The 12,646-nt window shown below is 43.3% G+C and overlaps 1 pseudogene; it reads left to right on the forward strand.

The window, feature by feature from the left end:
- Positions 1 to 5,994: 5,994 nt before the first annotated feature.
- LOC132532613 (small nucleolar RNA U3) lies at positions 5,995 to 6,093 on the forward strand (annotated as a pseudogene).
- The last annotated feature ends 6,553 nt before the right edge of the window (positions 6,094 to 12,646 follow it).

Consider the following 12,646-nt stretch of genomic DNA (forward strand, 5'->3'; position numbering starts at 1 on the left):
TATGAATCCACTGCTCCTAGCCGACATTTTGTACATTTTTATTGTTATTGTTGGATAGGACAGAGAGAAATTGAGAGAGGAGGGGAAGACAGAGGGGGATTGAAATATAGACACCTGCTTCACCACTTGGGAAACGACCTTGCTGCAGGTGGGGAGCCGGGGGCTTGAACTGGGAAACTGGGATCTTTCAATCCAAACTATGTGTGCTGAGGCCCCCAGAATGTAAAGATCTTTTGAGAAAAGTCTTTCGCACTCATATATGTGACATTGGACTTTGGAAATTTTATTTTATTTTTTATTTGTGGACTAATGGTTTATTTTTAAGTTTTTTTTTTTTAATCTTTATTACTTATTGGATAGAGTCCATCAGAAATCACAAGGGAAGAGAGAGAGGAAGAGGGACAGAGAGACACCTGCAGCCCTGCTTCACCACTTGCAAAGCCTTCCCCCTGCAGGATAGAGCTGGGGCTTGAACCTGGGTCTTTGTATATTGTAACATATGTGATCAACCAAGTGTGCCACCACCTGGCCCCTTTTTATGTATATTCCTCTGTGTGTGTGTGTGTGTGTGTGTGTGTGTGTGTGTGTGTGTGTGTGTGCGTGCAGGGCGTGCCTAGTAAGCCCATGCTGGGGAAAATGGTCTTGTTGAATTATGGACCAGTGACTACACTTTGCCTACATGGCACTGAGACAACCACAATTATGGCCATAGATCAGAACTGGCATTGCCCCATGTCCAAGAATCAGACTATTTTTCCTCTTTTGGTTCCAGGGTATGATGAGACTTTCCCAGAATTAACTGTCTGAAAATGTGAGAGGCCCTTCTGTTCACCAGGTAGATGACCTTGGCCTCTGAGACTTTCCTCAGTAGCCAAGATGTCTAGTTGGATATTTAAAGTAGTAAATCTTTCTAACAACTGTGGTTGGGCTTGGGTTAAATATTAGACTAGGATTTAAATCCTGAATCTGCCACTGACTTAACAGAACTGGGTGGAACAGTAGGAAGAACATGGGCTTTGCAGTCCAACAGCTCTGGCTTCGAGTCTGGGCCTGGTAGGGAGGTCTTGGGTTCATTAGTCAACTTTTTGTTTTTTCATTTTACTAGGGGGTTAATGGTTCACAGTATGGCTGTCACCACCTGGGTATAGCTTCTCATCTATCTGTGGCAGATGTCCGCAGAACACTCTCACCCCAACTCGTGTTCTTTGCCATCATCATACGCCAAGACCCCAAGGTTCTCCTCACCCTCTAATCTCCTCTTGCCCCCTGCCCCCAGAGTCTTTTGCTTTCCTCCAATGCACCCCAGTGAGTCCAAATTTCACTCTGCATTTGCCTTTTCTGTCCTTGATTCTCACATGCTATTCAACCATCCTGAACCACAGTTCCCTTGTCCACAAAATGGGAACCACACCTGCCACCTGCCTTTCCTGTCTCCTCACTGACCAAGATGAGAGGTGGCTTAGTACAAAGATTGCTAAAGGAGGTTCTGGAGTCAGACAGCCTGGGCTAATGTGACTGTGGGCCTCTATTTTCCCACCTGTAAAATGGGAGACAGCAATACTCGCTACTTAGTCTGCTTATTCCTTGTTATTTAAGTTAACTTATATTAAAAAAAAAAGTTGCTTAGAACACTGCCTGGCACCAAATAAACTCACCACCAACAAATAGTCATAGTGGCCTTTACTTTTACTACTATTTTTGTTGTCAAGTGAATGAAATGCATGTAGAACTGATTGATACATGAAATCACAAAGCATAGGCTTTATTAGTAAAGCAATAGTAGACTGACCTCTGCAACTCTATTTTCTGGCTTCTGTAGAGAGCTAACTTTTCTCAGCATCGAAGGAAGCATTTATTTGCCCTTCATGCCTCTATTGGATTGTCAGGAAAGTCATGAAGTGTTCTTTGCATAGAAAAACCCTAGTTCCTCTAGCTGAGATCTGCTCCTTCTGGACCAGAGAGCATCTGCTGGGGTGTTTTCCCCCTGCCGTGAGTGAATCACACATTCCTGTCAGTCAGAGTCCTGGCTGCGCTAACTGTAGTGTTTCCCACCAAGGATTAATAACTCTAGCTAACAACAGGAGGGATCTGGGTGCAGGCCAGCACTGCAGACAGCTGAGGGGCAAGTTGGCTACCAGGACCTCTCCTCATGAAAAGCCATCTTCCGAGATACCCCAACCCATGGAGCAGTCTGAAACGTGGAGTTGCTGGAAAGACCACATACCCAGAGGGGAAGATTGTGGTGTTTGAGGCCCCACCAATCTGTGTTTGAATTGCATCCTGCTCTTTACTCTATTACGTTGGTTCATGACTTAGCCCAGTTTGAGCTATAGCATCTTTAAGTATAATGGGAGATAGTACTGTCTACTTCATAGAACCACTGTGCACACTGAGATGGCCTAGTACCACTTTGGGCGCTTAACAAGCATCCAAAAAATGTGAGGTTGGCTAGACTGGGTCCTGAAAATTACTATGTTACACTACCAGTGTCCTGCCCAGGAAAAGGTAAGTCAATTAATTTCTCTAGGTCTTAATTTTCTTCATCTTAAGGAGGCTGTGGTGTCTTTATGTTATACCAACCTAGCAAAGTTGAGATTGTCTAGAATTCCCTGCTCTGTGTGGATCCTATTTAGAACTGGCCGAGAGATAAATTTGTGTTGGGTAAGGAAGCGCAAAGCAAAGCAGGGCCATTAAAAAAAAATGTTTTATTCAATTTTTTATATTTTTATATTACAGAATTACATGTTGACAGGGGTTTGAATACACACCATTCCCACCACCAGAGTTCTGAATCTTCACTCTTCCCACTGCAATCCACCACAGTTCCCTTTAGACATGGGCCAACCATCTTCTCTACAACTATCTGTCCACATTTATACATAGTTGCCCCTTCTCTTCCTCATTCAATCCTCTCTCCCCCTCTAAGCCACTCATGACATCATAACTACCTCCATATGTCCCTCTCCTTTTCCTTCTCTCTCTCTGGGTGCTGATGGAGTTCAGAGTCCTTTTATCTTCATCCTATCACTTCTCCCCTGCTGGGAGTATGAATTAAGGTTGTTTATGGGGAGCAGAAGGCAGGAGTTCTGGCTTCTGTAGCTGCTTCTCCACTGAGCATGGGCATTGACAGGTCGATCCATATCCCCAGCCTGTTTCTATCTTTCCCTAGTGGACCAGACCTCTGGAGATTTGAGGGTCCGGGACACAATGGTGAGGTCATCTGCGTAGAAAAGTCGGGGTGGAGTCATGGTAGCATCTGCAGCCTGGTGTCTGGAAGGTGGCATGACCTAAGTTGAGATAAGATGGCTAATGAACAGGAACCAGAAAGTAGAATCAGAGCAGATGAGATTAGGGATTAGAAGACAGCTAGAAGAACCATTTTAGGCATGTTCCTGGGGGAATACAACTACAGTAGTTTTGGTAGCTAGCCTGAGGTTGGATGAGAATGGTGTCAGAACAGAGAAAAGGAGTGGAAAGTTGGACTAGGGAAGGGAGTAGCTCCCATTCTTATAAAAGGCCCCCCTTTTTTAAATTAGTGATTTAATAATGATTAACAAGATTGCAAGACAACAGTGGTGCATTTCCATACACTTCCCACCACTAGAGTTCCTTGTCCCATCTCCTCCATTGGAAGCTTCCCTATTCTTTATCTCTCTGAAAGTATGAACCAAAATTCTTTATGGGGTGCAGAAGGTGGGAGGTTTGGCTTCTGTGATTGCTTCTCCACTGAACCTGGGTATTGGCAGGCTCATCTATATCTCCAGGCTGTTTTTATCTTTCCCTAGTGGGGCAGGGCTCTGGAGAGGTGAGGTTCCGGGACACATTGGAGAGGTTGTCTGCCCAGGGAAGTCAGGGTGGCAATTTGGTGGCTGAAAGATGGTAGAAAGCTGAACAAATTGTTTGCTAATCAGGAACCTAAAGGTAAGAATAGAGCAGATGAAACTAAGTGTCTTTGTGTGGGAAGAAGCTAGGAAATCTATTTAAGTTATGTTCCTAGGATCCTGTGACTTTAGTAATTTTTGCCTGAGCCAGATAGCTAACCTGCAGGTGGGCTAAAAGTATTGTCTGGGAAGGTGGTGCAGGACCCATTTTTTACACCATAGTAGAATTACTAGTTTGGAGGTGAGGTTCCGGGACACATTGGAGAGGTTGTCTGCCCAGGGAAGTCAGGGTGGCAATTTGGTGGCTGAAAGATGGTAGAAAGCTGGCTGCTGTGGGGCTACACCAGGCTCACTGTTCCCTCAGCTCCTTCTAGAGGCTCCTTTGGCTTTTTTCTCTTTTTTAAAAATAAATTTTAGATTTTGTATTATTTATTGGGTAGAGACAGCCAGAAATCAAGAAGGTAGGGGAGATAGAGAGGGAGAGAGAAGGACAGACACCTGCAGCACTGCTTCACCACTTGCAAAGCTTTCCCTCTGCACGTGGGGGCTGGGGGCTTGAACCCAGGTCCTTGAGCACTGTAACATATGTGCTCAACCAGGTGTGCCATCAGCCGGTCCCTCCGTTGGCTTTTTTAAGTCCTGGGCTCATGTGTGTGCAGTCACATGTCCAGGAAGCAGTTTCTCCTGCAGGTCACTGGTGGCATTAGCTGCTATGGTATAAGACACAGGTGTTACATCGTCTTCATGGGCTCTACGTTTTCCAGGTGGACTCTGGTTTGACCTTGCAGTCACTTCATGTCCAGTTTTCCTTCTTGAGATCTAGTTCTGTTGATTCACTTCAAGTTTAAACATAGCACCTAACACCTAACTTCTCCAGCAGGCCAGACAATTGTAGAGCATCTCATTTCTATAATAAATTCCTTATTCTCTCACCAGTCAAGTCCATCTTTTCCAGGAGGGTTGTGACAGACTCCAGGTAATGTTTTTCCCCTCCCTCCCTCCCTCTCCCCTTCCTTCCTTCCTTCCTTCCTTCCTTCCTTCCTTCCTTCCTTCTTTCCTTCCATTTTTACAAAGACTGCAACAGTTTACATTCCCAAAAAGAGTGTGCAAGAGCTTCGTTTTCTCCAGTCCCTTGTCAACATTTGCTCTTCACATTTTTTGAAGGATATTCTCACAGATCTGAGTTATTATCTGCTTGTGGCTTTGGGTGTGTATATCCCTTATCTTAAGTGAGGTTACAGTACAGTCATTGGTACATGGGTACAATTTCTCATCTTACCATGATAGGTGTCTGCAAAGCACACTCACCACCTCCAGCTTGGATCCTTTTCCATCATAATGTACTAAGACCTCAGCTTCCCCTGCCCCTCCCCCTCCCCTCACCCTATCCACCTTCCCCAGTTTCCTTTGCTTTGATGCAATACACAAAGCCAGTCTAAATTTTATCCTGTGGTTTCATTTTTTGTTCTTGTTTCTTAATTTCTGCCTATGAGGGAGATCATCCTATATTCATCCTTCTCTTTCTGGCTTATTTCAGTTAGCATGATTCCCTTTTCCTGTGAGCTGATGTTCCTTCATTGGTTTGGGTACTAGTTGTTAGGACGGTATGAGGAGAGCAGCTTAGGGCAGGGAATAAAGGAATAAGGGAAGGAGAAAAGGAGAGGGGCAGGCATAGAAAAAAATATGTTTCCTTCCTGGGAGAACATTGATCATTCTCTGTCCAGATCCACGTATCTGTGGCTGATAGAATAGCCTTGAGATAAGTCCTGCAGCCAGCTAAGGCAACTCTTTCTTGCTTATTCATCAATGAGTAACAGCCAGACGTCCAACTTTTACTTCCCACACTGAGAAGATTCTAAGAGGTGGTGTCCAGGGATGGAGTTTAATTTTGAGGCTTGTTTTTTAAGTTGCTGGGGTTTTTTTTGGGGGGGAGGGTTAATTTTATTTACTTAATATGGGATAGAGAGTTTCACACAGATGGGTAGGGATGGGGGCTATTAAGAGACCACTCCAGCACATGTCCAAGTCTGTTGTTGTTGTGGTCAGGTGTCGGGCTGCACCACGGAGAAGAGAGAGGAAGTCCAGAGCAAGTGGGGTACACAAATCTTTATTAAAGACTATACTTTCAGGGATCATTTCTATAGTATGTTACAAATATTTATTATAGGATGGGGGGGGTGGCTCAGGCCACGTGGAGTCAGCCGACAATGGCCGTCCCCACTACCTCACCATGCAGAGAGAGAGAGAGAGAGAGAGCGCGACCTGAAGGAGCCCAGCGAGAGAGGGGGGGAGCCGAGAGCCCAGAGAGAGGGGGTGGTGGTGGTGAGGGGGCTTTTATTGGGTGACAACCAGGGGTGACGTGTGGGGTCAGGATTAGTTCAAGGGGGCACTGCTAGGATTTCACGGGGCGTGGTAAAACCTGGAGGCGGAGACTGCATCAGAATAATTCCTCAGCGTCATCTCCTCCTTTCCCTTTATATCTAAATGGACACAGTAAAGAAAAATGGAATGGAGCAGGCTTAAATGTTATTTAAGAGTGCCATGCTCAGGTGGGAAGATGTAGGACTTTCTGTGGAGGAGGGAAGGCTTAAATGGCTGCCAACCTTGTGAGACTTATGCGTCCTCCTGTGCTCAACCCCTCTTTAGAGAGAGAGACTTACCTGGAGGGACTCATCTCATAGGTTTAAGCCTGCCCAACCATCTCTTCACAATATCTCTACAGCTTTTCTATCTTTCTATCTAGTAATAGCATAAGATGGTTCAAAGTCTGTAAAAGACTATCATGGAGCAGAAACCTTTTGGGCATAAACCTAAATGATATAACAAAACAGGAAGGGACAAGTAGGGGAGTAGTAAAAGCCAGTGTGAAGTGAAGGGAAGGATTGGTGTGTAAAGGAACGTTCCCTGCTTGGGGGGGAAGGGGCAAGGGTACATAATGAGGGGGAGGTGGGAGGGCATGACCCACCAAACAGAGGGGCTATTTGGCATCGTATAGTCTTCAAGGCAACAGTCTGTAAAGTCTATGAACTACTCAGGATCAGTCTATGAAAAACCAGCAGCGTGAAAGGAAATAAGCTGCTTTAAAATTGTGTAAAATGTCTATAGGGTATGCCAGAAAGTCTGATACAAGTCTCAGTCCAAAGTAGATGGCTAGGGGAAGAATTGGCAGGGGATGAGACACTGCATGAGGGAGGTCAGCCGCTGGAATTCTGCTTTTCTGTAGATAGCCAGCTGGAACCGCCAACACGTGACAGGCAAATCTGAAGCAGGAACGGTAAGCAGGCATTAAGAAAGTTCTGTCCTTGGAGTCTGTGTATCAGGTTCTTCAGATAGCGTTGAGTGACATCTAGGGTTTCGGGGGATGTGTCACTGTAGTTGTGCCGTCTAGTGGGTGATGTCAGGCTGTGCAGAGGTTCAGATGGTTTTTCCGGGATTCCTGTGAAAGAAACACAAACAATCTGCTTCTCATGGTTAATTTAAACTTGTAACAAGTTATAGGTTTGTTAAAATTGATACCTCGATGATTATAATTGGTTTAAATCTCTTTATGATTTTATTTAAAGGTCTTCTAATGTGACCTCCTGTAGCAATCTCTACTGCAGGATCTTGAGACCAATTTTAGCTAAAATATATATTTTAAACAGACTCAAATTGCTTAGAGAGTTAATGCATTTTTGTGACAATGATTTTAACGTTTACAGTGCCAGATTGATGCCAGGTCTGTTGTGGATTAATTTCCACAAGATAGTTTACAGGGCACTTTTGGGGGCCCTCCAAAAGTGTCCTGTATATAAAATTTATATATTTTAGTTTTGGGAATGTATAGTCACGTTAAACATTTAGACTTTTACCTTAAATACTTAGTTACCTTAGCAAATTAAATTTTACCTTGTCTGGTAATAATGTAGCTGTAGGGTTACACTTTTGACCGTTAAGTTACTGTTACCAAATTTGAGACATACCCATAAACATTTAGTTATAACACACTGGAGGAAAAAGCACCTTGTTATAAAAACATATCATTTTAAAAACAATTTTATATCTGTCATTAGTCACACAGTTTAAGACTAAACACTTACATGTATACCAAAACTATATATAAAAATCAAAAGAGGGAGAAAAACAAAAATTTTGGAATGTTTCTGGACGTCTCCAGAAACTTTGGCTGCGTCCAGCATTTTTATATAAAACCAATTACCTTTTAGAGTACTCCGAGCAGATGGGTTATGCAAAAAAAAATTTTTTTTTGTCATTCAACACACTCACTCACAAAACACAACTGGCTAGTTATAACATAAGACATTCAGGGAAAGGGTAGGAGAGAGGTCTCTGTGAGCCAGATTTTGTAGGTTCAGCCATGTCGTATTATGGGTCCTGGGATGTACCCTGCATCTGGTCCTCTTGTAGTATTTCTTGTTTTCAGGGATAACAGCGCCATCCTGTGGGTATTGCCGGACATGGCGGGCAGGAACCCAGACAGGTTTAGAGAAATTTTGAGGGAAAACGCATGCGAAACCCCTTCCCATGGTCAATAGGGGGTCAGGCCCTTTGCAAATTTTATAGAGTGGGTCTCTCCATTTGACCTTACTGGAAGGGAGGGTAGATGGTGTTTGCCAGTGAAGAATGATAGGAGGTAGGTCCGAGTTATTGTAAATATTAAAGAGATTTAACATAGTTAAGGCTTTTGCTAGCTGGATATTCGGGAGGTACATTCCTCCTTTAATTTTATTTAATTGAGCCTTAAGGATTTGATGGGCCCTCTCGACAATACCTTGTCCCTGTGGATTATAGGGAATGCCTGTGGTATGAGTAATGTTCCAGAGGGAACAAAAATCTTTAAATTGTTTGCTGGTAAATGCCGGTCCACGGTCAGTTTTCAGTTGAAGAGGTAAGCCCATCACAGCAAAATAGGAGAGCATGTGGCTTATAAGCTTTTTATAGCTTTCTCCTGTCTGAGCTGTAGCCCACATAAATTTAGAAAAGGTATCAATTGAGACAAACACATATTTTTGTTTGCCAAAGTTTGGTATGTGGGTGACATCAATTTGCCAAATAGCATTAGCTTTTAAACCTCAGGGGTTAACCCCAAGGGTCTGGATAGCAGGTGTCTTTATGAGACTTGCACAAGAAGAGCATGTAGTGAGGATATGTTTTAACTGTGGTACAGGAACATCAGGAATTCGAGCTCGAAGGCCTTTAAGATTAACATGGGTTAGAGAATGAAAATTAGCAGGATCAGAGACAGAGACTGGGAAAGTTCCTGTGGAGGCAAGGTGGTCAACTGCGGCATTCCCTTCGGACAGGGAACCAGGAAGAGGGCTGTGGGAACGAAGGTGTTGAATATACAGTGGTTGGGTTTGAGAACAGAGCATAGAGGCGATTTGAATCAAGAGAGGGGAAAGTGAGTTGTCATCAATTTTCACATAAGAATGAGCAAGCCATGGAAATAAGTTAACAGTGTACACACTGTCAGAAAAAAGGTTGAAGGATTCTGGTACAGCTTTTAATGCAAGGAAAACAGCATAAAGTTCTTTGTACTGAGGGGAATTCTCAGGAAGCTCAGTAAAGAGAGGTTTAGGAGATTGTTTGTCTGGGTAACATATAAGGGCAGCAGCTCCCTTTTTTCCGCCATCAGTAAAGATTGTAGGAGCAGAGGGAATGGGATCCCGAGAGAAAAGTTTAGGTGCTAGTAGAGGCAGAAGAGGTAAAGAAGCTATCAATTTATTAGAAGGAAAATGGTTATCTATTTGTCCTGGAAACCCCACAAAGCTTATGGCAAAGTGGGAATGATGGCATATAAGCCACTCTGTATCTGTGAGAGAAAAGGGCAGAATAATTAAATCCGGTTCTTTCCCTAAGACCTGCACAGACCTATTTCTCCCTTGGCGAACCATGAATGCTAACGCGTCTATCTCAGTGAGGAGTCTTGGAGCTCCTCCTACTGGCGTGTGAAGCCACTCGAGAACCCCATGGTCCTTGCCACAATGCTCCTACTACTGTGGGGGTGGAGTTGAAGATTAGAAGGTTTACCGGAGAGGAGGGGGAGAATCAACAAGGTGCATGTCCTGGAGGGCCTGGTTAACCCTTTCCAGTGCTGAGGAGGTCTTGGGAGTTAACTTATGTTTTGAGGAGGGCTGTTTGTTTCCTTTCAACAGGTCAAACAGTGGTTGGAGGCAGCTTGTAGGCAGATAGAGATACTGCCTAAGCCAATTTAAATTTTCTAGAAAATTTTGTAAGGAAGCAAGAGTAAGATTAGAAGGAAAGGTGACATTAAGTTTTAAGGGACGAATTTGCGTTAGAGAAATCTCTGAACCTAAGAAAGATATTGGAGGAATTAGCTGTATCTCCTGCTGGAGCCCCTGAATTTTAACAACACAAGTCCAGTGCTCTACCAGTGGGACTATTTCTAGGCTAAGGCTACCCCTTTTAAAAAACATGAAACTGTGGTCCAGGAGGTGGCTCAGTGGATAAAGCGTTGAACTCAAGTATGAGGTGCTGAGTTCAATCCCCAGCAGCACATGTACCAGAGTGATGTCTGGTTCTTTCTTTCTCTCCTCCTATCTCTCTCATTAATAAATCAACAAAATCTTTTTAAAAAAAACTGAAATTCCATTTTAAAAAGATATATATATTTATTCATGAGAATGAGAGAAAGGAGAGAGAACCTGGAACATCACTGTGGCACATACAGTGTCAGATAATGAGCTCTGGACTTGAAGCTTCAGAGTTCAATGCTTATCCACCTGCACCACCTCCTAGGTAGCACCTTTTGTGTTTCTTAATGCTGGAAGTGTAAGCTGTTTGTGATATTCAATGAAGACAAGGCACAAAGATTGTGCTTATCATAGTGAACTAAAGAACAGGGCCTGGTACAAAATAGTTGCTCAATGAATTTCTGTTGAATGATAAATGAAGCTTATACTGAGAGAGAAAAAAAGAAAAGGGAAAAAAAATAAAACCTAACTTCTAAAATGTTGCTACTGCTTGGCAACAGGATTAGTGGTAGTTTATATATTTTCTCTGTCCTTTAGTGTTTTATTCCTTTGTTATAAGATTATTATAATAATAGGTAGTTATGGGGAGTTGGGCAGTAGCTCAGCAGGTTAAGCGCAGGTGGCACAAAGCACAAGGACCGGGGTAAGGATCCCGGTTCCAGCTCCCGGCTCCCCACCTGCAGGGGAGTCGCTTCACAGGCTGTGAAGCAGGTCTGCAGGTGTCTGTCTTTCTCTCCCCCTCTCTGTCTTCCCCTCCTCTCTCTATTTCTCTCTGTCCTATCCAACAACACTGACAATAGTAACAACAATAAAAAGAAACAAGGGCAACAAAAGGGAATAAATAAATAAGTAAATTAAAAAAAACTTTAAAAAATAATAGGTAATTATGACCAAAAGGGAATAAGAGCCAACATTAAGGGGTAATTTGGTTTTTATTGATTTAATTCTGAATGACAAGTCCGTTGGATAAGAGGGGTACAATTCCACACAATTCCCACCACCAGAGTTCCGTATCCCATCCCCTCCACTGGGAGCTTTCCTGTTCTTTATCCCTCTGGGAACATGGACCCAGAATCATTATGAGGTGCAGAAAGTGGGAGGTCTGGCTTCTGTAATTGCTTCCCTAGTGGACATGGGTGTTAGCAGGTCAATCCATACCCCGAACCTGTTTCTGTCTTTCCCTAGTGGGGCAAGGCTCTGGAGAGGTGGGGTTCCAAGACACACTGATGAGGTTGTCTGCCCAGGGAAGTCAGATTGGTGTCATGGTAGCATCTGCAACTTGGTGGTTGAAAAACATTAAGATATAAAACAGAACAAATTGTTTAATAATCAGGAATCTAAAGGTAAGAATAGAGCAAATGATATTTGGGGGAAAGTTAGGAAGTCTATTTTAGGTCTATTCCAAGGCGTCCATGACTTTATGAGTTCTTGCCTGAGCCAGACAGCTAACATGCAGATGGGCCAAAGGTATTGTCTGGGGAGATGGTGTCTGAGTAAGACTGGGACTAAGACTAGACAGGGTCATTTTTATGTGAAGCAGAAGTCTACTTGTAGAACCAGCAGCTGAGCTGTGGGAATCAAGCAGCACCTTTTGAGCAGGAACACATTTTACCTTTGTTCTTGTCCCTTGAAAGGCAGGGGTAGATAGCATAATGGTTATGCAAAAAGACTCTCATGCTGGAGGCTTTGAAGTCCCAGGTTCAATCCCTCTCATTACCATAAACCAAAACTGAGCAGTGCTCAGGTTTAAAAAAAAAAAAAATATCTTGCAAGTAACTAAATCTCTCCTTGCTCTAAGTGAACTCATGCCAGTATTCTTTCCAAATTCATGTGTTCAATTTCTGCCAACTTTCCAAGGAGGTGAGTTTTCACAATAGCTGACTAAAACATTCAGCTTTAAAATAGACATATCTGTTAAGTGTCTCAGAATAAACTGTTAATTCTGAAGAAACAACTCAGGACACATGTATTTTCTTTTAAAAGGCACTCTCTCTAGCTTTGAACATTGGGCAGACTGCTAGATACAGTTTACAGTAAACAGCAAGAGCTAGATTAGAGTTAGGAAATTCCTCTCGTAGGCCTCTCTGGTCTTTTATGAGGAGTTGGTCCTAAAATATTTGCTCATTATCTTCTAACCCTATAACCCTCTGGGCTAAAATAAAGATTGCCAAGGGAGTTGTGACCATTTTGGGATTAGGCCAGGGAAGCCTGATTCTTGTCCTATCAGGTGACAAGATTCAGAGACAAGATGGAATCGTACCTACATCCTCT

The sequence above is a fragment of the Erinaceus europaeus genome, chromosome 13 (assembly GCF_950295315.1).
Source record: "Erinaceus europaeus chromosome 13, mEriEur2.1, whole genome shotgun sequence".
Lineage (NCBI taxonomy): Eukaryota > Metazoa > Chordata > Mammalia > Eulipotyphla > Erinaceidae > Erinaceus > Erinaceus europaeus.